The sequence below is a fragment of the Hirundo rustica genome, chromosome 1 (assembly GCF_015227805.2).
Source record: "Hirundo rustica isolate bHirRus1 chromosome 1, bHirRus1.pri.v3, whole genome shotgun sequence".
NCBI classification, from domain to species: Eukaryota; Metazoa; Chordata; class Aves; order Passeriformes; family Hirundinidae; genus Hirundo; species Hirundo rustica.
The window spans coordinates 106,717,211-106,742,799 of NC_053450.1; the positions used below are offsets into that span (position 1 = coordinate 106,717,211).

The 25,589-nt window shown below is 41.3% G+C and overlaps 1 long non-coding RNA gene across 1 annotated transcript; it reads left to right on the forward strand.

The window, feature by feature from the left end:
• Positions 1-8,317: 8,317 nt before the first annotated feature.
• LOC120763400 (uncharacterized) lies at positions 8,318-23,177 on the forward strand. Its single transcript, XR_005704089.1, has 3 exons — positions 8,318-8,413; positions 16,771-16,896; positions 22,614-23,177. It is a non-coding gene; the product is annotated as an uncharacterized LOC120763400 (long non-coding RNA).
• The last annotated feature ends 2,412 nt before the right edge of the window (positions 23,178-25,589 follow it).

The following is a 25,589-nucleotide window of genomic DNA, read 5'->3' on the forward strand; positions in this document are numbered from 1 at the left end:
TGAGTTGTGACAATTTGCTTTGTGCTTGGATGATGATACAGGTTCTACTGACATAACATGCATGCAGAGCTGATGGATGATCAGAAACCCAACCTCCAGTGAGGTGTCAGAGACAGCTATTATTATACCTTCTTTTCTGTACTCTACAATTCCTTCTTCTCTCTCTCTTTTTTTTGGCAAGAGATCCTCCTCAGCTGATGTGCCTCTTTCCAGACAACATCTCAGGAATCTGGCATGCCATACCTCTGGGGATCTGGATGTCCTCTCCAGTGGTTCAATGTCTGTTTGCGTGTCACTCTATTGGGGGTTTTGCTTCTTCAGCACCAGAGCAAAAATTAGACCACATCTTCCTTAGAAAGGGCCTCACAACACAAGAGGAGGCTGTTCTCAACCATCTGTAGCTGCCAGGCTACTGGAGAAGGCTCCTCACATGAGCACATGTTTCCCAGAGACTAGTTGGGGTGGAAATATTTCTCCCAAGGCACGAGCCTCTGGGCCTTTGGTGCAGGCAGGTGTCTGAGCGTGGATAAGGAGGTAGGGGCTGGATGGTTGAGGCTGTAGTGGGAAGGGGTAGGGGGATATGGAAGCAGAATAGGATGGGAGGGCAAGAAGCATCCTTTTTGTTCCATCAAAGGGACACACATAGGCTGGCGTAGGACTGGTACCACTTTGTCCCATGATCACTGTGGAGGGGCCACTGCAGGGAGCCCTAAGCAGGTTTCATCTGAGAGAGCTCCCAGAGCAGATATCTCTTATATGCAAGTTACAAATTGCTACAGATCCAGGAGAGAGTTCCTAATGCAATACACGTGATCAAGGAAAGAAGATATCTGAGAGGTGGAGAGGTGGTCTAGCTGTAGTGGGTATAAACCACTAAAATGCCAAAATGCTTTCTTATATCCCCTCATGGGCTGAAGTGGTATTTAATTTGAGCCCTCACAAATGCACAGACACCATCAGAGCTGTAAATGTAGCAAAAAAGGAGGAAAACTGGGGACCCAGGAGCTGCTTTGCAGCTTCAACAGGTCACATCGAGAAACTGAAGGTATCACAGTTCTAGGGAGTGCTAAAGCAGGGTCCCCCTTGGCAGACTGCTCTCTTCAGGCAGGCTAGTCCTTATCCCTTGCTGTTAAGGGATGTCTGAAAGGTACAGCTAATTGGAATAACTTCCTGTATCTTCATGCATCTCATACCTCTAGCATCTGAAGTACCTTTGCTAAAAGGTGTTTTTGAGAAACTTTAAATAATTCCTTGGCAGCAAATTAGATTCCAAGCACAGCCGAAGTCTGTCTTTACTCATGCCATGCTTTTCTTTAGTGACTTTACTTCCAAGATGTTGCTTAAGAACTTGCCTCATTTCTTTGCCAGGGAGAAAAAAAAAAGAAAGAAAAAAAAAAAAAAAAAAGGAAAAAAAGTTTTGCTTTTTTCCAAGTTTTATTGGCTGTTCAGCATGAACTTCAGTGAATCTGACACATCTGGAATGCTTTTGCATCAGCAGACTAGCTAGACTATAAGATACTCAAATAAATGCTGTTATATTGAGAACTGTCTGGTGCTCACAGTCCAGGCAAAATGGGGAAACATCCATATTTGTCACAATGGGGTCTTGTTGTTCCCTCTATTAAAAAAAAAGTAGGGTGTTTTTTTTTTTTTTCAGCGTATAGGTTTCAACAATTTGTTAGTCTCTGTGTTTTTGAAAAAGAACTTCCAATTTTCCTGTCTGTTAGAGTTCTTCCTGTGCTGTAAACAGTAATGCTCCATCAAATATACTGATACCATTATAATGAGCTGTACCTAATACCTTAATGAAAACGTCTGTGTGCAGGCTCCAGGGGGGGTGAGAAGCAAGAGAGACTATTTTTCTGACTGTTTCATCATGTTCTTAACTCTGTAGTTTGTATAGTCCAGCTACATTCCTTCTGCTTATACCCATTGGCTTTCTTCCTTTTCTGAATCTGCTCTGGTTATCCAGCATTGAGTATCCACTCCCAGACCCAGACCACCAACTCAGGTTGCAGTTCTGCTGCTTGGGCTGTACTGGCAATTTTGGGGAAATCCAGCAACCAGGAAAGACTGTGGTGACACTCTGTGGTTTCCCTGCAAGGACATACCACATGCCGTGTTGCTGTGTTCTCTAATCCCCTTGAGCAAACATTTTGACTCCCACTCCACACACTTCTTAGACCACATTTATGACCTTTCAACTTCACCTCCAACAGTTAGAATATTTTTCTTATGTTGTCTATGCATCCCTCAAAGTCAGTACAACACACGACGGCATTGTTCTGCACACAGTACCTCATTCATAAAATTTCACTGGCATTCTTCTAGACCCAGCCAACAAGGGCATTTTTTAACTGAAAAGGGATTTCAACCTGTGTGATACAGTAACTGTGGGGTTGACTGAACCTGCAGAAAGCTGACAAGAGATGATTTCTTACAACTGTGAAGCCTTGAAGCATGAAGTTGGCAGCATTTCTCATCCTTTCAGAAAGCTGTCATAATTTGATGAATTAATCAGGGTTACTTAGCAGGGATGCTTACCTGGCAAGACAACTTTTGTGCCTCTCCTGTACAAAACTCAAAGCCAGTGAGCAGCTGCATCTGGCCCAAACTGTACTGTTAAACTTCAGTACCTCTGAGTTTTATGTTTCCAGTGTGAGTTTTCCACTGTTGAAGATACTGCTGTGCTTTGTCTTAGCTGAGGTGCACACATTTTTGTAACCTGCATTGTTTCATCTGATGACATGCACAGAGCATTTTGCCCCAGCGGCATTGAGGAGGCATGCATTTTCTGTCTCTGGTGTATATTTGTTATTAACAGTCCAATGCAAGTCAGCATGATTATGTGAAGGATAATGTGCTTCAAACCCTCTGGTGCAAGTTCCGTTGTTAGCTTTTAAATCAAACTTTCTGCCTTTCAGTAAGTCTTCAAGTTTCCTAAAGCCTGCCATGGGAGATGATCAGCTCTCTGACACGAGAGCATGCAAAATTGGGTGTGCCAGTGTCCTTTGGCTCAAATGTTCTTTGCCCTGAGGAAAGGCTGTGAAATGCCTTTAGCTAGTGAAGCTGGGGCCTCATTAGGCTTGGCTGTGAGACACAGACAGGACCCCTGCTCCTACCTCTATGCAACCTTTTCAGGTTGGAACTTGTGCTGTAGCCTGACCTTCAGGTTTCTTTCTTCTCCTATCTGATGGAGGTCAAAGCAAGCCAGCTTGCTGCTTTCCCTCCTGCCTGTGCTGGTTCCATGTACCATGCTCTGTGCTTGTGACACCTGGGTGGATAGTATTTGTATTTTGATTTTAATTTTCAGCCTTTGATCTGCCGTCCTTGAACTATTGGTCATCTTGTCTCATTCATCAGTGAGACGGCTTTTCCCCCGAGAGGATATGCTGTCTTTCTCCCTCCTATTAGAGCTACACCATGATCACGGTGCTTGAACTCAGCTATGCCATGTGTTTTTCTCTAATGCACTTTATACCACAGAATGCAGCTTTTCAAATGACATCTCATCTGCAAATGGGCCTTCTTTTAAAAAGTTTTTAAAAGACTATTTAAATTATTTTTCTAAGTTTTCCTCACCACCATGCCAAACTTGTGTCAGCACCAACAGGAGCAGTATGTTATGCAGAATGGGAGGGTTGTATTTCAGATTGGGAAGCAAACATGAAACAAATGACACTTCTGCCTTGGATCAAATGCTCAGACTAGAAAATACTGATCTCTCTCTTCTGTGACTCACTCAGGGCTGCAAGTTCATCTTAACAGAGTCTTATTCTTGGTAACAAAAATCTTCAGAAGCTGTGCAGTGTTGAAAGGCTTGGCTCACCTTTTTCCCCCCACAAAGAACTCCAGCAGATCAGGAGTGAGCAATAAGGTCTGATTAGGGCTTCCAGACTAGACCTCATGAGACTGTTTTGTTAAACCCAAAAGCAGAAGCTTAATCTTTTTCCTAGGCATCTCCCTACAAATTGCATTCTGTTAATTGAAAGCCCTTTTAATTAACATTTTCAGACTGCCCTTCTTGAATAGGCACTAATTAATGTTGGCTGTATTTTGGCATAGAACCTAGTACAAAATCTTTTTTTAAGGTTTTTTTTTTTTTTTTAAACCATTGCATTGTGAAGAGTTTTACACCTTCAAACCACCCAAATGGTTTTGTTTTTCACTGTTTAGGTAGCTTAACTATATGTATTTTTAATGCCTTTTCTTATTTCCGTGGTGGTTTTTTTTTTTTTTTTTTTTTCCCCTGCAGTTCCGCTGCAGTCTGTCATAGAAATATCCTGAACTGTGGAGTTCTCCTCCATGCTAATTCTCTAAATGCCACAAAGCCTTCCTGCATTCACATGAAGACTTTTCTAACCTTTTCTTACCTAGAAAACAATGTCTGTATGCTGGAGAGAAATTCAGCCTGCTCTTAGCAATGCTGTTTCAATACAGCCACATCTTATCACACTAAATATTCTGCTTCTAAATGAGAAGTAGTTTTAAAAGTAAAATTTTAGCAAATCGAGCATTTCCTCCCTTTTCCACAACAAAGTAAAACCCCTTTCATCCCTAGACACACACAGCTTGTTGCAGCCTCACCACTGCTGAGCCTCAGCAGCGTGGTGCAGCAGAGCTTTATTTTTCTGAGTTTCAGAAGGTCTCTTTCACTTGCACCCTGCGGGATGTCAGCCCGCTCTCTCTCTGTGCCTGTCTGTGCCGCTGCATGTGGGAAGCCCCAGTGTTCCAGCAGCTGACCCTGCTCCAAAGCTGAGGGCAGCTTTTGAGCTGGAAGAGTAGGCTCTGATAGCATGATGCCCAGGCTGATTTGCTGCAGGGCTTGTGATGTGATCTGCCAGGTTCTGGGGGGTGCCAGCCTGCCACCTCCCACCGGCAAAGAGCACCTGGAGTCAGAGCCAGTTTGGAAGCAAGGGCCGGCAACTTGAGTGCTCCCAGATAACCCCAGACATGGTGATTTTCCTATCTAACATTTTTCCCATGCAGACACCCGTTTTTCAAGCCTGGCTGGTGTACCTTGCTCTGAGTAAAAGTGGGTCTGGCTTCTCCTAAGTGGATGGATTATACTGTTCTGAACTCCTCTGACTTAGAGTCAGTCTTCCCTGAACCTTGCTAGATCCTCACTTGCTCCAAGATCTTCAGGTAAGAGCAGACACCAGGATCTTCTTTAATTTCTAGTTGTCAAAAAGATTGCAAGAACATTTTTTCTACACATGGATGTGAACTTGCCCTAACCATCCAAGTCTTTTTCATCTTCATATTAAATTGCTTCAGAATATTTCTACACAGGGCTATGCCAAGTGCAGCATACAGGAAAGTTAATAATGGAAGAGCATAGAAGTTAAAAGTAAATCTGGTGTTTTAAAATTCATTCATGTTAATAATGCACACTGCTTCTTTTTAAAATTCCTCACTATGTTTTTACAGCACTACTTCAAAAATCTCTCCATAAAGAAGGCTAAAAATCAAATACAACTCATAACTTTTTAATTCACTCATGATTTTAATGGAGCAGCTGCTGGTGTCCTTTCCTTCAATGATTCTCTCGAAAACTTTAGGAGTGTGGGATGAAATCGAGGAAAGTTCATGAATTTGCTTTTGTTTTTCTGTTGCTTGTGCCAGCTCTACAACACATTGCAACCCTCGGCAACCCTTGGCAGAGGGCTCTCTGCTGATGGCTTGTGAGTGGGCTGGCAGCTCCAAATGATGCCCTGGTATGAGGTTAGAAAGAGAATAACCAAACTGTTTCTTTTTAACCTTTGCTCTGAGTTTTGTGGTCTATGTGAGAATATTTTCTAAGGCCCGAAAAGCTGGATGTTTTCTCTCTTTCTTTCTAAAAGGTGGTTAAGTTTCCCACGGGATTACCCGATGTAAAAAGTCTGAAGAGACAGAGGTCTTTGAATATTTGGGAACAGTAAGCCCTGACATGGTATTGGATGCTCTTATGGGTGGTTACTACTGTAGTCACACATAGGTTTCTCTTCAGGCATTTTCACACTGCTAGCAGTGCTCAAAAGCTGTTCTTTATTTTTTGATACTTAAGGGACTCAGGGAACATTTGATATAGGGTATTTTGGCAAATTAACATAGAGCAGTTTAACTGTTCTTAGGTGCAGTAGGTTCACTGAGCTGGAAATACTTTGCTGAAAAAGTGTATATGGAAGAAAGGAAAGCATTCTTAATATCTTTAAGTTACATGTGATTAAAAAGAGGTTGAAAAGGCTTTGCAAACAGAATTTGCACCTTCTAAAAACACCAGAACGTGTAGAAGCACCAGGTAAGTTCTGGCAACTTGAATTTTAATTCTCAAAGAATGCAGGTTGGAGGGGTGCAGCTGCAAACAACCCAACTTGGTGGTTCTCAGTCAGTGCCTACAGCAAATCCATGAACTGCTGCAGCCACCTCTGTAATGGAAGGCATGTGGACAGATCAGGAAGGTGGCCTTTTTCCTCATGTCCAACTCTAAGAAGAATTGAGCTTCATTTTGTTTAGGATCTTTCTTACTGGAGACCACCAGCAGCAAAACAAGAAGCACCAGGTGGAGGCAATGTCCCCACCAGGACCATACCTGGAGTCCTCCAGCCCTGACCATGCTCCAGGAGCCTGTGTGTGTGGCAGGTACAAGATAATTTGAGTCTTGCTGGGATTTGCACAGCTCTGGCTCCATGGCTGATGCTAGCCTGCTTGTCCTCTTACACCCCGGCTGGGTGTGCAGAGTGACGGACAGTCAGGAGCTGTCTGTCCCTCTGAAAGCCATCTGCTGCCCACTTGCTGAAATAGCAAGCGTTCCAGTCCAGACTGGTTGAGTTCACACGCTCTTCCAAGGAATTCTTTGTGGATGAAATCTAACAGGGTGAATGAAATCCCCCTCTGAGAAGCGATCCCTGAAAACGACGTGGGAATAAGTGCTGCCTTTCTCTTGCCTACACAGTGTCAGTGCCTCTAACTCTGACTGCTTGTAAAAGGTCTGTAAGTTACCAGTCTTCTTTGCATTTGCTTTGCAACTCAAAGAATCCTTAACTTGATGCCTTACTTTTCCTTAGTGACCAAATTGTTTTGGCTGTGGAGCTGCTCTCAGGCAGTCCATGTCCTGGCCACAGAAGCAGTGCAGAATTTGGTCCCAGCTTAGTGTCTGTTTTTCACAATGTTAACCGTGTGACCAGAAGAATTTGAAAGGAAAAGGGCTAGTTTCTTCCTTTATGGCCACTGATGACTGTGGAAGGCCTTTCCAGGCTTGTATTTCCCATCCACTTCCACAGTAGGAGGCCAGAAGGAGCAAGAGGAATCTATTTCTAACTATTTAGGTGTATTTATTTTCCACTGCCTGTCTCTCTGCCTGCAGTACTGCTAATGTTCCCAAAGCGCCTGAAGTCATTTATTTTCTACCTCTGCCTGTGGCAGTGGTATTGCACCCTTGAAGGTTTTGCTTGAGGCCTTCTGGGCTTGCTCTAGGCATGTGAGAAAATAAATAGACCTAGGAACAGCATGTGTTAAATCCATGGTGGGTGTCTAGACGGCCAAGGTTTGTATATGTTTTCACTTTTAATAAGTGTACATAGATATATTGCCAAATATCTGGTAGACAAACATACTCTAGATGCTGCAAACTTGCTGTTGGTATGGTCCTCTCAGGAGCCATTTGAACAGCATCAGCTTCCCTTTATAAACACTAACATTTCTTTAAAACTTAAAGGACTTCTGATGGTCTCCATTTAATTAGGAAAATCTTTGCTATGTTTGTCTTGTTTTATGAGCTTTCCTAGGTCATCCAGAGTCCTCTGTGAATTAGGAGAATGCTCTGTCATTGCCAGCGCTGTTCAGGTCCTGCTGCTCTGAACTGAGCTGTGCATGCACAGTCCAGGATTCAGGGGTTTGGGCAAGAACAGCTGAGGAAAGGAGCCAGTTGGCAGGTGATGGGGTTTTTTGGTGTGTGGTTTTTTTAAAATTTTTAAATTTTATTTATTTATTTATTTATTTTAATTATGAGGTTTGGCATGATAAAATGGCTACAGGCTTCAAAAATAATAGGACTTTCATTCTTCTCTCTGATTATAAATGGCTGGGAGTCAAGATGGGTCCATTTATTTTCGCAGCTGGTTGCTTAGGAAGGGTTCATGCTTTGAATAACTTGTTTTCCCGCCCTTTTGATGGTCTTTTGCAGATGTACCTACACTGACATCACATTTTTATCAGCTGTGTTCCTTTAGCCCAAGTGGAAATGCTAATGTGATCTCTTCACCTTCGTTGACAGATTTCTTGCCTGTCGGCTCAGTCAAATGAAAAAAAGCAAAAAAGCTGCTGGCTTCAAGGTGGGGCAGGTGAACAGGGCTGCTGTCCCTGGTTTGTAGCCAATTGAATCTCTAACCCTGAGCCTCCAGCCGGGGAAGATGAGAGGAAGGAATACGAGAGGGTAAGCCAAACCACTTTTTCCTCTTATTTCACTTGGGCACTTTCCCTCATTCCCCTATATCTCGCTAGCAAAGGCACCTGCTGCTTGTCTGACAGCTGGCTAAGACTCAGGCTGGAAAAGAGCTCATGAGATATTCCAAATTTCTGCAACTTGAGCTCCCATGTACCTTCCCTACTTACCACAGGGGAGACAAATCCTCTTACCCAACTGTCAAATAAGCCCAGCAGCAAAGCTGGAAATGAGGAAATGAGCTCTGTGTGACCACCTGGTCACCGCGGGAGCTCTGGGGAGTGTGCTTGGCTGTCTGCTTTAGAGCTGTTTTCTGGAACTTTATGGGGACCTGCAGGGTCATCCTGGGCACCCTGGCACTGAAAAGGTCCACCCTGCTAGGCAAACCATCTAAAGTGACAAAATCAATTTAAGTGATTGATATGGTTTGAAGTTACAGATGAAAAGGGGAACTTTTCCTCAAATAATTAATTTTTTTCCATCATGCTTGCTCTCCAAACAATCCTCTGGTGGTCTGTGCTCACAGGGGTCATGGAAAAGCCTCTCTTTCTATTGAGGAGAGGGAGGAGGAGGAGGAGAAAAGTCTAAAAAAATTTGGTCTTTTTTTTCCCTATGAAATTGAAAGACATTAAGTGTTCAGGAATATTATGTCAATTTGGTCTTGCTGTAGAATAAGATCAGTGCTTCACACAAATGAAGATATTTGGGTACAAAATGGATTCAAACCAATGTCTTATTCCAATACAAGCTGGAATGACTGCACAAGAAACACAAAGCATCCTGTCTGTGTTCAACAGAAACTACAAGAAGACATAAAAAAATAAGACTTCTTTGCCCTTTTTCTGAAGTTACCCAGAAAGCTACAAAATTAAAAAGAACAGATGATTCTTATGACTCTTTTCTTCCTGGGAGTTTATAAATACCTTAGGTATTTTTGTTTTGGACTGTATTTGACATTCACACAGTCCTGTGCAGAAGCTGTATATATAAGATAAGTAGCTCTAAAATGCCTCTTTGAAATATTTTGTCGGCTTCTGAGCAGGTTCTGCACTACTTGATTGACATTATGTCGTCTGTCCTACCTCTCTTAAAATTTAAAAGCAAAACATAAGAAACTGATTTCTCCAGTGCACTCCCCCAGGTCACAGTCTGAATACGGCTGTTTGTTAGCAGTGTGGACCTTTAAAAAAGGTACCTTCTCAGGAAGTGAGAAAAGGTGTTCCATGAACTTTGCAGCCCCTCTGTTGAGGCAGCACCTGAGCCAGCTGTGCCCCAGGTCATGCCAAGGCGGATACAAGGATGATTCATAAAGTTTGGCTCCAGGAAAAAGCAGATTTCTTGAACAAGAAGGGTATCATTGAGACCTTTCAAAGCTCTGGGCTGCTCACTTTGAATGAGGTAACTGCAAAGCAACCGTGCACTTGGTAGGAAGACTCACACAGTATGGCAGTTTTTCAGGATTTGCTAAGATTGGGTATTTATCCGTTATTTAGTTGGCACCCATCAGGATAGCAACTAATTGAAGCCAAAGGGCCCAATCATGGTATAAAGTACTGGGCAGTGTGAGTAATGATAATACTATTTGGCCTTTAATTAGTCATTTAGAGTTCATTTCAGAACTGGAGAGCTTAGGCTGGATTCACTGCCCCTGCACATGGGTTCCTTGTGGATTAATTTGTGGCTCCCGCAGAAGGGGGCTGGTGACTACAGAAATGCTGATATCTGCAGGTGTTTGCACCACTTTCATACTCCTTCCATTCATCACTTGAGAAACTGGGATTTTTCCCCTCTTTTGTCACAACATATCTGTGGTCTCTCAGGTGTCTCAAATCTTACAGATTTCTCTAGGTGCCAGCTAAATTACAGCAGCTTTGCTGCAGGATAACAAGCCTGGCTACCTTCCAGCTGGTTTCTTTGCTGGTTGTCCAGCTGTTAACCTGACCACGAAAGTGCTATGGATGGATGTCTGTCACAAAACAGTGTTTGTTTTTCCTTACCTTGCTGTAAGTATATTTGATTAAGGTTGAACAGCTGAAGTCTATGAGAATTAAATTTCATGATTATTGTCCATTAACATCTGTGCAGGAAAACTGGTTTTAATAAGGATCGCAGAATATTCTAAGTTGGAAGTGATCCACAAGGATCATCAAGTCTAACTCTGTGAAAAATGATGGATGGGAATTTCTTTTTATTTTTTTTTCTCTTCACTGCTGGGTTTCTTTTAGGAATTTATTTTCCTGGAAACTTTTTTTTTGTTGTACATCTCCTGTCATTTCCTGTGTACTTCAACAGGAAGAATGACTACTGTGGTGGTTGCTGCTGAAAAATTTTGGATGGGTAGATAGGATAAGTGATAAGTTTTGGTGCACCCTTAGCATGTGTCCTTTGAGGTCTGATTTTTTTTCCCTGTATTCTGGCTATTGCAATTTGATGTGGATTGATGCTATGGCATTGCCTCTGAGTTGACATTGCTGTGAATTTAGACAGGTGTTTTTGTGTTAATCAGCATCTTTGCTTCTTTATTCCGGTCATATGTCGTTCTGCCCCCCCCCCCCCGCGTAAAAACTCCCCATGAACTTATACTAGTTTTTTTCTTGGCTTTGTATCCTTGTTTCTGTTTGTGCTTGGGTTGAGCAATTATACATATTGCAGTGGGTAACATATCATTTGCTGAATCCTGCCAAGGAAAAAAGTCTCCTATTGTTCATAGTGGCTTTTTTTTTTTTTTTTTTTTTCCTTTTTTTCCCCCTAAATAGGCTGGCTTCTGTAATTCCTGCCTTTGTTTGTTTGGTGAAATGAATCCTTCACCAAAAAATGGTTTTCACCAATACTTCTACCTATACCAATACTGAAAGGCATTCTCGTATTGACAGGGGTACGCATGTTTTAGCAATGGTCCCTTTAGAAAGTGTGACCAGGGCTGAGGAATCAATTTTGGTACTTTTAGTCTTCTGTATTGCTACTAATGAATCATCAGTGGGATGAGGTCTTGACTGAGTTTTCAGTGGAAACAGCTTCAAAGGAGAATTGCTGTTACATCTACAGTGAAATCTAGAGCTCAGTATCCTGAAAAAGGCAGCAAACTCTTTTTGTGTGGGGGAGTGGCAACTTGAGTTAATGCTGAGCTGAAGCACAATGGCAGTGATCAGCTTGAATATGGTCTGCTTGTTTCCACCAAAGATGATCTCTAATACAGCCTCCAGTATGAACTACCAGGCCTAAGGCTGGCGGGGAATGAGGGGAGATGGGCAAAGCAAAAGGAATTTTTGACATATCTGAAATGGAAGCACTGGAGATTTAGATCCTGTCTAGAGCCTTACACTGTAAAAATAATTCACAGCAGCACAGGGGTAGATCCTCCAATTTATGAAACTTGAAGGTCTGGCTTCTCTCAGTCCCTAGCTCCTGCAGTCTAAAGATGCTCAAGGGTTTTGTAAGGATGTGTAGCTACTGTTCTCCATATTAAAATGGGCAGGAAAATGAACCACAAAGAGTCATATACTTCATCAGTTAGCAGATTAAAGCTGTAAAAAGAATTATGGCTACCTGTCCGCAGCAGTTTTGTGGTTGCTGTGTTTATTGAGCCTATTTCTCTTGGCTGAAACATAGATCTAAGTATACAAGTTTCCATGCTGCTGATTAACATGATCAAAGCAGAGAGTTTAAAAATCAACCTTTTTTTGTGGAGTGAATATTTTCAGCCCTCCATTCTTTCAGTTTTCAGCTTTTTTTACTTTTCTGCTTTTTCACACTGTTCTCTGAGCTGTGAAAGCTTTTAATTTCTCTGTGTTTGGCTGTCACCCCTGAGGACGTGACTCATCAGTGAATGGATGGACACCAAATTTGTGTTCTTCAGTTTCTTTGTAGGGACACATCTGTCCTAAGGCAATTCTGCTTTTTAAGTAGCAGGGGATTTTTAGTGAGTAGAAGAAAGGTGTTTTTGACAAGGAATTATAAAGGTTATCTAGCCAAGGCTTCTAAGAAAAATGTTCCCCTAAATTCCTTCCATTGTGTCAGAGTATGGTCAGTGGAGGCTGCACAAAAAGATGAGGACATCTTAGAGAGCCTTCTTTCCCTATATAGTTCGGCGTTTGGAAGGGGAACTTCTCCATTTTTGAGCACAATTCCAGAAAGATTGAACTATCTTATTGATAGTACAGACAAAATTAGTGGAGGGTACCTGGACTCTGACACAGAGTGCCACAGAGAGCTCCCCACAGCATTTTTCTCTGGCCAGCCATTTATTATTTCCTTTGTCCCTTAGGTTGTCCCCACTGTCATGGTGTTGGGATGCTCCAGGGAGTTTTGCAACTTTGGTGAGCTTGTGCTGACTAAATTAACAGCTAGCTCACCTGGGGCACACGTGGTTGTGATTTACTGGATACCACTTGAAACTAAGTCACAAAATTTTGCTCTTGGACAGATCCAAATCCCTTCAGAGTGCTCGGTCTGGCCTGTGAAAAGGCCATAGTTGTGTTGAGTTAGCTGGAAATGCTGATGTACTCTTAAAAAAACTATTTTTGGCTTTATAATTTCAGTTCAACCCCAAGGAAAGCACAAAGACTTTTTTCCAAATAAATCAGTTCTTCTAATTGGCAAGGAGGACTCTGTCACTTGAGAAATTGTTCTGGTCCTAGGGAATTTGCAGCTGGCCTAATGGGTACAGTTGGAAGTGAATGAAAAATAGGAGTGTTAGACTGGACAAATAGGAATATTAGACTGGAGAACAATCATGAGATGGCTGCATGATGCAGTGATTTTTCTGGTTTTCAGACCTAGGAAGGAGCTTACTAGCAATGAATCTAGAAGCAACTTGCTTATGTAAAATTGAGATCAGTAGGACTGAACATGTGTAATTGATGTAGTAAAGCTGTAGTATTGAGACTAAGTCATAAAGGCCTTTTTGAATGATGGTGTGTGTAGCAGTGAAGCATTTTGAGAACATCCCTCACCTTCAGACCATTTTTCTAACTGGCATGCATGGGAGATGACGGGTAAGAGTCCTGTGGGAGGGAAAGCTGCTCAAAGCCTCTTTTGATCTTGAAAATGTGGTAAGTTGTTTTCATCTTTAAACAAATGAAGCCCAGAACTGTTTATTCTCTGAGTGTCTGCTGTTTTAGGGCATCCTGGGAAGATGTTTTATGTTACGAGCTCTTTCAACAAGCGCATATAATGTTTCTCAAATTCTCTCACTGAGAATTGTCATTATGCTTTTTCTATTAAAGGTAACAAGTGTATAGGAATTTAACTTTGTAAGTCCATGATTTTGAAACCAATAAATGTGTTTCATCTAGTTTCTTATGGCCTTAATCTCAACAGGTTTTGATAATATAAGAACAGGGAAAGGACAGTTTGTTGTGATGGACAGTATAATCTTTCCTGCTGGTAAGACATGCTGTCTGGTCTAGAGAACTAAGAAGCATAAATTGCCTTTTTAATATTGATAAACAGTAACACTGGGCGAGGGGAACTTAAGAAAATGTTGCATCTTAATTGATATTATATCTTAATTGCAGTTCTCTGCTGAGATCCACAAATCTGGTTCATCCTCAAACTTTGCTGTTTACTAAGTCTCTTCCCCACAATAATTGTTTCCTTAACCCTTAGTAGATTGGTGACGTCTGTGGTACAGCAGTGATTGTACAACAGCTTCATGATGGGACCTTTTTGTCCATGCTTTTATGACCAAAGCAATGAGTAGGCTAAGTATCTGTCCCTTCTGTGACTTTAGGCAAACTCATAATGTAAATGACATCTTAATACAAAGAGAGGGAGGTTAGATAATCCCCCTAGTCCTTTACAAGGGGGTAAGCTGTGTTTCTTCTTGCTTCAGCCTCTTTGAATAGAAAAGGAATAATTGGGGAACAGATTGAAAATATGTAACTTGACTTAATCACAAAAGTGTAGTACTGGCAGTGACACTTGAAGCGTTTGTTACACCCAGCCCTTCATTCTGCCTTGGGAAGAGACAGGTCCTTGTCAAGAACTTCTTAGTGTGTCTTGCCTCTCTAGGAGGCAGGGCAGGCTTTTATCAGATTTTCAAGCTGATCCAACGTAAGAGAAATTAAAAATCTTACAACCAACCACTTGATGGCCAAGCAGCCAGCCTATAGTTGCCACAGCTTGGGAGTACAAGGATGGATATTATCTGAGAAAGTCTAACAAAGGAACAGAGAATCAAGTTGAGTCTAGACTGTACATCAGGTCAATATTACCCCGCAGTGAAGTCTAACAGATTCCATAATACCTCTGGGTGAACAGTAGCAGAATTGCTGTTACATATGGTCTCTGAGTATTCAAAAGCCAGAATACAGCCCTATAAAGGGCAGTGCTGTGCCATCGGGACCATAGAGCTTAGGGAAAATGATCCCAGTTAGAGGAAAAGGGGCTGCTAACACTGTGGTGTTGATGGAAGGGGTGATGTTGTCTGAACTGCTTTCTGTAACACATGCCTGGATCACTAGTGGCTCCCCCATTAACTTGCTTCTGCAACATGGGAAAGGATGACTGGACTCTGGATGTTAAGAACAGCCTGTACATGCCTCCTGCAACTGTTTTACGTGAGCCTGCAAGGGCAGGCATGGAAGAATTCCTTTCAAAGGGCAAAAAGGGGGTTGTTTGACATTTCTCAGTAAGATTGATAGGTAGAATAAACTTAAATATCCCCTTCAATTTTGTTAGGAGAAATTCCATTTGCAGGTTACACTGTTATTAACAGAGACAATGGGACAAACACTGCTATCCTGTTAATTATAGGAGTGTTAATGATATATATTTCTGCAGTCAAATAGCATTGCAAGTCTATTTCCTGTCTTAATTTTGTGCTGTGCTGTTTGAAATGTTAATGAAGCCAGAATTCTCAAAGGTCATCCTCTGAATGCATTTTCTTTTTTTCCTGTTTTGTTTCAGAACAATTTAAATGAGATTTTGTACCTAATGTTGCTAACAATGTTAACTTTCCTGTTTAATTAATGAAGGTGTGGGAACATCTCTGCCCTGGTCAGTGAGCTAAATGAGAAAAATGAGAAAAGCTCTGTATTCCTCTTTAAACCATCCCTTGGCATTTTCATTCCATGACACATATCCTGTCCCTACACCTTCCCCCAGCAGCCCCTACTACTTTCTTTTCGTAGGCTGTGTGAAAGAATGGTTAAACACGCACCGCACCACCCCCCCCAAAAAAAAAAAAGAAAAAACCAAACCAAAACAAAACAAAAAACACCAACAAAAAACCCCCACAAACCAACAGAAAAGTGCAAATTTAGCAGAACTGAGCATTGTGTTTTCCAAGGAGCCATTTATCATCCTTGGAAAGTTTTGATTCTTCACGAATAATAAAGGAAAGGACTGGTAATTGCTGTTTTCAGCTAATTGACAGAATTGTGTCATGAAAGAGGGAGAATTTCTGAGTTACCTTTGCCGATGACACTTGAAGGTTGTTTTAAACTTTCAATTGCTACAAAATTGAGAGACTGTCCCTTGTCTGTGCTCATCATTTATCCAGTAGGTGAGTTTCATTTGTTTTTAATACTATTAGATGACAGGCAAATGGTAAGTGTAAAAGATATTTCCATCAACTCAGTTTTAATATTGTGAATTAGATCCTGATTTAGCTTCTGCTTTGCAATCTTTCTGTAGTTTTCACTGAAAAGTAGTCAGAGGCTCTTAACTATTTGCTGGTGAAAGCTTACTCTGACCTCTTGGGAACAAAAATGTTGACTAGGTGGAACACATGGCAAAAGGGATCTTACACTCTCTCCCCAGCAGGCAGAAGGTGGGACACAAGTGATTGGATACAAATGTCTGCTTGGGGTGTGGGAGAAGTTCCTCTTTGACTACCTTGTGTTTCTGAGTGCACTTATACAAAAGAGAACAGGCTCTGGAATCAGAAGGACAGGGACGTTAAGAGGTGGATGATGCTGGTGAAGGGTCTGGAGCACAAGTCTGATGAACAGTGGCTGAGGGAGCTGGGTGCTTTGCCTGGAGAAAAGGAGGCTCAGAGGAGACCACATTGCTCTTTACAGCTGCCTGGAAGGAGGCTGCAGCAACATGGAGGTTGGCCTCTTCTCACACAACAATAGGACAAGGGGAAATGGCTTTGAGCTGTACCAGAGGTGATTTAGATGATATATTAGGAACATATTTTTCACAGAAAGGATTATCAAACATTGGAACAGGTTGCCCAGGGAAGTGGTTGAATCACCATCCCTGGAGGTATTTAAAATATGTGTAGATGTGATGCTTAAGGACATGGTTTGTGGAGTACTCGGCAGTAACTGGGTTAACAGTTGGACTTGATGATCTTAAATGTCTCTTCCAACCTACTCAATTCTGTGATTCTATGCTAGATGTGTTGATGACATCAGGTCAGCCTAACCCCCACTTCATGACCATGTCCTGAAGAAAAAATGATGTCATTGGTGGCTCCTTTGTGAAGGAAAGACAAGATCCAGTCAACCAGACTCACCTTTCAGGTAAGTAGTCTTTGGGATTCTAGTTAAAGACATTGCCAGGAAACTTCCTAGTGTGGTATGTTCCTCAGATTTTCATCTGTTGCTGCTTTTTCATGTGTGTACCAATGAAGTTACACTGTGAAGTCCAAGAGAGATCAAAAGAGATTTCAGGGCCATAGGGAGATTGGTAAAGTGATCAGAAGCCCAGCTGTTTTTTTCCTCCTTTATCCCTCTCAGTTGCAGGGAATGACATCAGGTAGATCCAGCTTACACATACCCAGCCTCTGAAGCTGGTGTTGCTGACAGAATTTGAAAGTTTTCAATCAGGGGAAACATCAGACTAGGATGTAGTTGTGGGAGTCTATAGGTTACTCAGCCAGGGTGATGACACTGATGTATTTTTCCTCTAAGGGATTAAGGGATATCTGTAGATCAGGTACCCTTATCCTTATGGGAGACTTCAGTTTCTCAGATTTTAGCTGGGAGTGTGATAAAAAAAATGTGAACAAGTCCAGGAAATTCCCAAAGCATGTTGAGGATAAGTTTTTGATATGAGTTCTAAGGGAGCCAACCAGGAAAGGTAGCCTCCTAAACCTGTCATTTGTCAATGGAGATGGTTGCATGGGTGAAATGATAATTAGTGGCTGTCTTGGCCACAGCCATCATGAAACGCTTAATTTTAAAAGCTTTGATGTGAGAAAAACCTCTCATCAGAGTTGCCACCCTGGGTTTTGGAAGGGTAGACTTTAGGCTGCTTGAAAAATTAGTTAGTAAGGTCCCCTAAGGACCTGCTTTCAAGGGTAGTGGGGTGCTGGTAGCGTTTTAAGAATCATCTTGAAGAGTACAGGAGCAGGTAATTCCAATGTGTCAAGGAAGCAGGGCAGAAGTCTCACTTGGCTGAACAAGGATCTCCTGGAGCTTTGGCAGAAAATGAAAGTGTGTGTGTTTTGGAAGCAGGTCCAGACTGTGTGGGAGGGCTACAGAGATGCTGTTCACTAGTGCAGGAAGAAAATTTGTATGGCCAAAGCTCAACTACAGTTCAAGCTTGCCGGTAGTTTGGTGGATAACAAAAAAACTTTTCAAAGTGTATCAACAGTAAAAGGACCCCTAAAGTAAACCTTGGCCTATTACTTGATGAATTTGGTCACCTTATGAATGTGGATGAAGATAAAACAAGGGATGTTTAATGCCTTCTTTGCCTTGGTCCTTAACACCTCTGATGGGCCCTGGTACACCTAGAGGCCTGGGTAAGAGCATTCCAGCTGGAGGAATGACAAGCTCCCAGCTGATTTTAAAACTGATATAGGATTTGCTTCTGTAACAGAATGCCTATAAATCTATGGAACCCAATGGGATTCATCCCAGATTACTGGAAGAGTTGATCAATGTTACTGTGAGACTTCTCTGATATTTGGCAATATCTCCAGTTTTAGCAATCTGGAGATGTCCTAGTTGACTGCAAACTAGAAAATGTTGTTCCAGTTTAAGAAGGGCAAGAAAAAAGATCCTGACAATTACAGGCATGTCAACCTCCCTTTAGTGCTTGAGAAAGTTATGGAGAAATTTATTCTGAAACACCACTTGAAAAACAATGCAGTCATTGGTCTAACCCAACATGCTCACAAGGGGAAAGTCATGCCTTGCTATTTTAATATAACCTTTTATGTCAAGGTTATCCTTCTAGTGGGCAAAAGGAAGGAAATGGATAGTGGATATGTGTGTGTGTGGTTTATTATTATTATTATTATTATTATTATATTTTTAGCAGGGCTTTGATTATACCTCTCACAGTATCTTGCTGGACAAAATGTCCAGCATACAAACAGATACATTTGCAAAATGCTGGGTGAACAACTGGCTGAATAGTTGGACTCAAGGAGTTGTAGTAAATTGGATAGCATCTGGCTGGCAGCCAGCCACTAATGGTGTTCCCCAGGGCTTCATTTTAGGACCATTTTTCTCACGCTTCAGTGCGCCGTAAGTATGCTGATAATACTAACCTAGGAGAAGATGCTGATTCCCTTGAGGTTAGAAATTCCTTACGGAGAGATCTTGATAGATTGGAGAGCTGGGCAATCACCAGGTATATGAAACTTAACAAGAACAAATGGCCATTTCCGCACCTGGGAGAGAGTAATTCTAGATGTGTGTATAGACGGGGAAATAAGAGGCTGGAATTAAGCCCTTCAGACAGGGATCTTGGGGATTTGGTTGATGACAAGCTCCATATGAGTCAATAATATGTGTTGGTGGCCCAAAGGACCACTTGAACCCTATCCTGGGATACGCTAAGCACAATATAGCTAAGGGATCAAAATAAGTGGTATATCTCAACATTGGTTCACCCTCACCTTGAAGTACTATGTGCAGTTTTAGGCTCCATAGTATAAGAAGGAATATAAATTATCAGAATATGTCCAAAGATGGAGAAAGGACTAGAGGGCATGACTTAGGTTCTGAGGTTACTAAATTTCTCAGCTTAGAAAAGAGGAGGTTGAGGGGTGACCCCGTTGCTGTTCAGGATTTACTCTTGATGGGGAGCAGAGAGGGATTGAGGTGCTGATCTCTTCTTTCTGGTGTCCAGTAATAGCAAATGGTCAAAAGCTGTGTCAGGACAAGTTCAAGTTGGACATTAGGATAAAGTTCTTCCCTGAGAGGGTGGTCAAGTACTGGAACAGGCTCCCTAGGTAAGTGATCATCACTCCAAGCCTGTTGCTGTTCAAGAAGCTTTGGGAGAATGCTCTTGGATTTAGAGCTTAACTTGATTGTTGCCCTGCATGGAGTTGTACTCAGTGATGCCCATGGGTTCTTTCTCTCATTCTGAACTGTAGCATGACTCCAAGTTTTTAAGCCTCTGATATGGTGGGGTGAAGAAGAAAATGGCTGAAATGGTAATATGCAGATTTTGGTCTTTACTGGGTTAATCAAAACTGGAGAGAAGGGAAAGAGCACAGGGTTTTAATGAGGTATTTTTTGTTATGCTTGAGTGTACCCATAAATATATGCAGGTGAGGTAAACCTGAGACCTTTTGAAGTAAGCTTGTTATTTTCCTTGTAATTTAGATATCATGATCAAACAGCATGTAGGGGGCCAGCATGCAGGTGGAATTTTACCTGCTTCTAATGTGAGCAATCTAGAGTTTACTTAATTCTTGTTTCTTCTGTGAAGGTGACTTTGGTCCACTTCTTACATTTTTCATTTCACTACTGAGATTGTCAATGTTTTTTACCTTCACTGCCTAGAGCTGGAGAGTTCCTCAAATATTATTTTTATCACACGTGCTTCCCCCCACATCTTTGAATTTGCATGTTAGAGCACTTCAAGGGCATCTTTCCAGTCTGGAGACTCAGTTGTCATTCAGGTGCAGAGGACATTTAATCAAGCTTCTGAGTAGGGTTCAGCATGTGCACAACACACAACTATTGCACAGGCACTGCTGCTTTGTCCCTGTGTGGAAGATGGGGAAATATTTACCTGATGGCCTAGAGCTCTGGATATAGAGAGGACAACTTTGTGGGAAGAAGTCTATAATACTTGTAGCTCAAGAACATACACTAGCTTAAAACTAGGGTTGTGGCCATACAACCCTCTAATTTAATGTAATCGCAGAGGTTGGGGACCTCTTAAAATAATAGTGCAAATGAAAGCTAGGGTTTGCTAATGCCAGCTACAGGCAAGGTCATTTTCTGAGGATGACATTACTGGAAAAATTAAACAAGAGTGCCGTTGGACTCGGCAAGGCTCAAGGGACGAGTTTGTGGGAATACTTGTCCATTGAGTGCAATAGTAGAGCCACCCTAGATCTGTTTCCTGATGCTGCAGGGGAGAAAGGCTCTTTTTCTCTCTTCTTCTTGCTGAGGTTTTCAAGCAGCAATTGATGCAAAGGCTGATCTCAGCTCAATTTGCAACAGAAAACAGACCAAAAACCTACAGGCAGAGATTGTCCTCTACTAAATGTTACATGAAAATTAGGGTTTATAAGAACATATACTGGTGTATGTCTTAGACAAAAGTTTCTTATGCTTCTGCTTGCAAAGTATAGAGCAGTGTTTGCCCCTCCCTACCTCCCAGATAAAAGGAAAAAGAAGAGGCAACCTTGTCCCCCTGCAAAGTGGGAAAAGACACACTGAAGTGGGGTTGTGTTGTGGGGAGAATCCCTAACCCAAACTACTGGGCAATGCCATCTCCTACATCCATGTTTTGGGAGATGAAACAGTTTAGTGGTGTGTGTGCTAGCCACACTGTACTATTATCCAGCTGGGAATTCTTTTATCATTATAGATTTAATCACAAAGTCTGATGTTGTACCCAAAGCACTAGCACATCCATCAAGATGGATTTTGCTCTCTATGGCTTTTTATTTTATTGTCTTGAAATAAAGACTGTATATTTGGTTTCATATTAGAAATCAGCTTTGATAGAAGATGGATGTTTTTAGCAGATCTTGGTGTTTTATATTTACAAGGTGGAGAAAAAAAAGTGACAACAGCTTTTCCCAAGTAGCCTGAACAGTTAAATGGGAGTTCTTTGTAGTTTCATTGCAAAAAATGGTGAGGTTTTTTTTGTGAGGTAATTATGGATTTTCATGAGCACTCCTTGCTAATAAGGTTTAGTGACACTAAACCCAAATCACATTATAGTTATTTTCCAAGGCTGTGTTGGAGACATGCTGCATTAACCAAAAAGAACAAAGCATAGAGATGACAACAACAAGAATAAGAGTAAAAAGAAAAAAAGAAACAGTAGAGAAGCAGAATCACTTGTGGCTCTACTTTCTGCACAATGAGAGTGGCACAGCACTAGAGGAACAGCAGTGGTAAAATTGATGAGATAACATTGTCCTTGAATCTTCTGGGAATTTAAGGAAAAATCTTTGCTCTTAATTTTATCATCTTCATTGCAAAGTCTAGCTGATTTAGCTAACAGAAAACCTGTGTAATGTTGGGTTGTATTATTTTAGTATAATGTGTTACTACTTTGTTCTTGCTAAGTCTAACCTTCAGTTATAAATCAGTAATAATGGAGTCAGCTTCAAAAGAAAGGGTTGTTATGACCCCCCCAAAAACCCTCCAAACCCTGGATGTAATACAATTTGTGTGTTTTTCTCCTGGCTGGATAATAATTTTGCAAAGCCTGTCCATATAGGCTGTGCTTTAAATGGAGAATTGATAGGAATTTCACTGAGACGAGGAAGGGGTATGATCATGTTGGAAGTATCTTAACATTCATTCATGGAACAGACTTTTACATGTATGAATCTTCTTAGTCCTGGGAAGAAAACCAGACAACACACCGACGCATTTATATCAATTTTGCTGTTTTGTCATGTGCACTTTTTACTTAAAAACCCTCTTTGTCATTCCTAATGTGTATTGTGGGGGGTAACATAAATTACCTCGTGAATTTCCCTCTGCTATAATTTTGCTTTCTAAGCTCCATAAAACACCACAAGCACTTTGCCTGTAATTAGTATGTGAGTTATTTGGGGTACTGTAAAGCATTTACTGACTTGTAACTGTTGTCTCTTGGCACTATGCATCTCTCACAAATGGGGCTGTGGTTAGGATATCATCAGTCTTTTCTTTGTGGTTCAGAAAAGGAATCCATTTTCTTTGATAAAAGACCCATTGGTCTTTGTGATCTATAAATCATTCTTTCCAAAGAAACCCTTTGAAATACCAATTGAAGGTAGTCTCACAGAATATCACTTTATAGATTTTTTTTTTTTTTTTTTTAGGATGGAAGATAATCCTTGTGCCTATCAAAAAGGAAGTTCTGTACTATTTTCCACTGAATTTTGCAACTTTAGAAGAAGCTCTCTAAAGGCCTAATATTGCCATGTCTAATCCTGCATGAAGTTAGAGCTTTTTTGTCAAAACAACATTTCTGTAATGTCCAAGTATAAGATGACTGAATTATAACCAGGATCATATAAGACATCGTTCTTTACAGAACTGAAAATCCTTAGCCCTGTTAATGAGAAACATTGGCATCTTGCATGTGGTTTTTTGTGTGTGTGTGTTTTGTTTTGCTTTCTATCCCTATAAAACTGCTTTAGAAACCCTTCTGAATTGGCCTTTTTATCAGAGGCCTCCCATAAAACTAATTTTGAACATATCTTGTATTCTGTGAGAAAATACTTGATATTGTCTGAACTTGTTCTGGCTGTACCTGTCCATATAAAGACTATAATCCAGTTCTTGAAAACTGTGTGGTTCCTGGTGAATCAGCTGAAGTGGACAGTTGTTGGTGTCATTATGCCACCACTCTCCTGCAGATGGAGGGTGTGGTGTGCTGGGTCTCCTGGTTTTGTTCTTTGTTTTTATTCTAAAAGCATTCATGTTTTCAAGAGTTTTATTACTCTGTGAAGAACAGGAACTTTTCTTCATCTGATTTGAAAATTTCATCCATGACTTTAAGGAAAATGACACACAGTGTAAAAATAACTGAAAAAAATCACCAGGGGAGACAGCAAAGCAGTCATAAGGTGGCTGCCTTTCAGTGGTATAAGAAATGAGCAGCATTTAAATGTGCAGAGTTTATAATTTCTTGGAGGCCTTCAAGAACCTGCTGTACAAACTAAATAATAATAAACAATGTAGCTCTTCTACATAAATAATCATTCCTGTTTCTAATCTACTGGTTTAATTCCTGTGGTGGCATATTGTTTGCAGTATTTATTTCAAGGTACTGTTATTGAGCTCTACTGTGCAAAGGAAATGAATTTATCTGCATGAAACTACAGTGTTGGAGAGGCATTATGTGGCTGTATTTACAGTTTTCTTCTGTTTAGTGATTATACTGTATCTTTATTTTTTTCCCCTCCCTCAATTTATCTTTTGGCTGGCTCAGAGCAGCAGGATATTTGGTGTGGGCTGTGGAACAGATTTAAGAAATCAGAGGTACTTTTAATCCAGTCTTAACTTCTTCAGTCCATAACCTGCCTGTGAAAATAATATTTCTCTCACTTTTTTTTTTTTTTTTTTTTTAAATAGCTTTCTTGAAGGATATCATCAATCTGTACTTTAAACATTTCCAAAGAAATGAGGACAGGCATTAGAAGAGGGGAGAAGGGTGATAGAAACCTACTGACATTGCATCCTTAGTAAAGCTGAAAAACATAGTCCTAAAGAGTGAGAAAGGGACCAAGATTTGAACCCAACTGGGGGCAACCCAGGAGGGGCGGGGTGTTACAGCAATCATTTTCCTCAGCCTGTATTTCCTGCTGTGAGGAAAATGTGGTGATTGAAGGCTTTTTCAAAGAGCAGGGCCTTCACCACACAGTTGTCTCATCTAAAACTGTGTAACAAACAGCAAGAAACCCCTTAGATCTGACTTGAGGATGAGAGGATGAAAGAGAAAAATCAGAGTTCTATTTCTGTTCGCTTGTTCTTCACGACATTAGAAACGGGGTGGTGGTTTTTCAGATTTCAGTAAGTCAATTATTTCTTTGCTTTTTACTTGGCTTGTATTATGGGTGGTGTCAAGGTAACCGTCCACTACCAAAGCTTGGTGCTGTTCCCATCAGTTTTCTCATCCTTAAGAAAGGGAACTGAACTGCTTTTGTGAGACCCAGCATCCGAAGCTGATCCTCCAGAAGATTCAGAGCAACCAGCTGCAAGGACTGGCTCAGCAGCTGGTTCCTGGGGCCTGAGGGGAAGATGAGCTTTCTGGTGCTTGGCATTAGGCAAAGAAAAAGATTAAATCTCCTTGACCTGCAGCAGGATGTTGGGGAAGGGGTTTGAACTCAAGGGAATTATTAAAATTTGCCTTTAAAGTACCCCTTTGCTTTTCCTTATGGAGCTAAGGTGCCAGTTCATTTCTTTCCTCCAGTTAAGTCAGCCCTGCAGTATTGTGTGGAAATCTACTGGCTTCAGCTTCCTGTTTGGCTGCCATAAACAAGGAAATCCATATCCTCCTTGCCAGTTTTTCAGCAGAACCAACCTGCTTGTTCCTGGGCGCCTGGGTGAATTGGATTTTGGAAGGATGCTTTGTGTCTTTGAAGTCTTTTCTGGCTAAATACCATTAATCTTCAGAGTGATTCAGTTCTAAAGGTAATTTGTGGCTTTCTTCTTTTCTTTAAATCCTTTAAAGGCATGATATGGAAAAACTTCTTTGCTCCAAGATAATCCAGTATAATTAGAACAGTGTCACTCAACTTAGTAAAGTCCCTTATGTATGTTTGGGGTTTTTTTTCTCCTGTCTTTTTAAAATTCAAATCCATGGTAGATAGAAAAAGGTGTGATTTATTGTTCATTTATTCTCTCTTTCCCCATACTGTATTCCTAAAACTATTCAGCACTTTTTTTGGTTTTGTGACTATTAGGATGTGATATTGAGCAGAGTTACTTTTATGAGGGGTTATTACTAGTGTCTAGTGTTGGTGTTTCCCCATTCCTACAGTGAAGGAGATGGACTGGAGTGAGGGATATTGATATGGTAGAGGTGATGGACCATGAGATGTACTGGGGAGACTGAAGGTCATGGGTTGGTTTAGCCATGAGATGGCCAAGGTGGGGAGCCAGGGATCTATTTGCAGCCTTTCCATCTCCTAATGGGGGGCTGTAGGGAAAACAGGGTTTTCTCAGTTTCACAGTTGAAGAATAAGAGGCAGTGGGCAGAAATAACTGCATTGGTAATTCTTATGGAATTAAGGGCAAATTCTTCACAGCAAAGGGCGTCCAAGCACAGGAACCAGGCCCAGGGCAGCTGT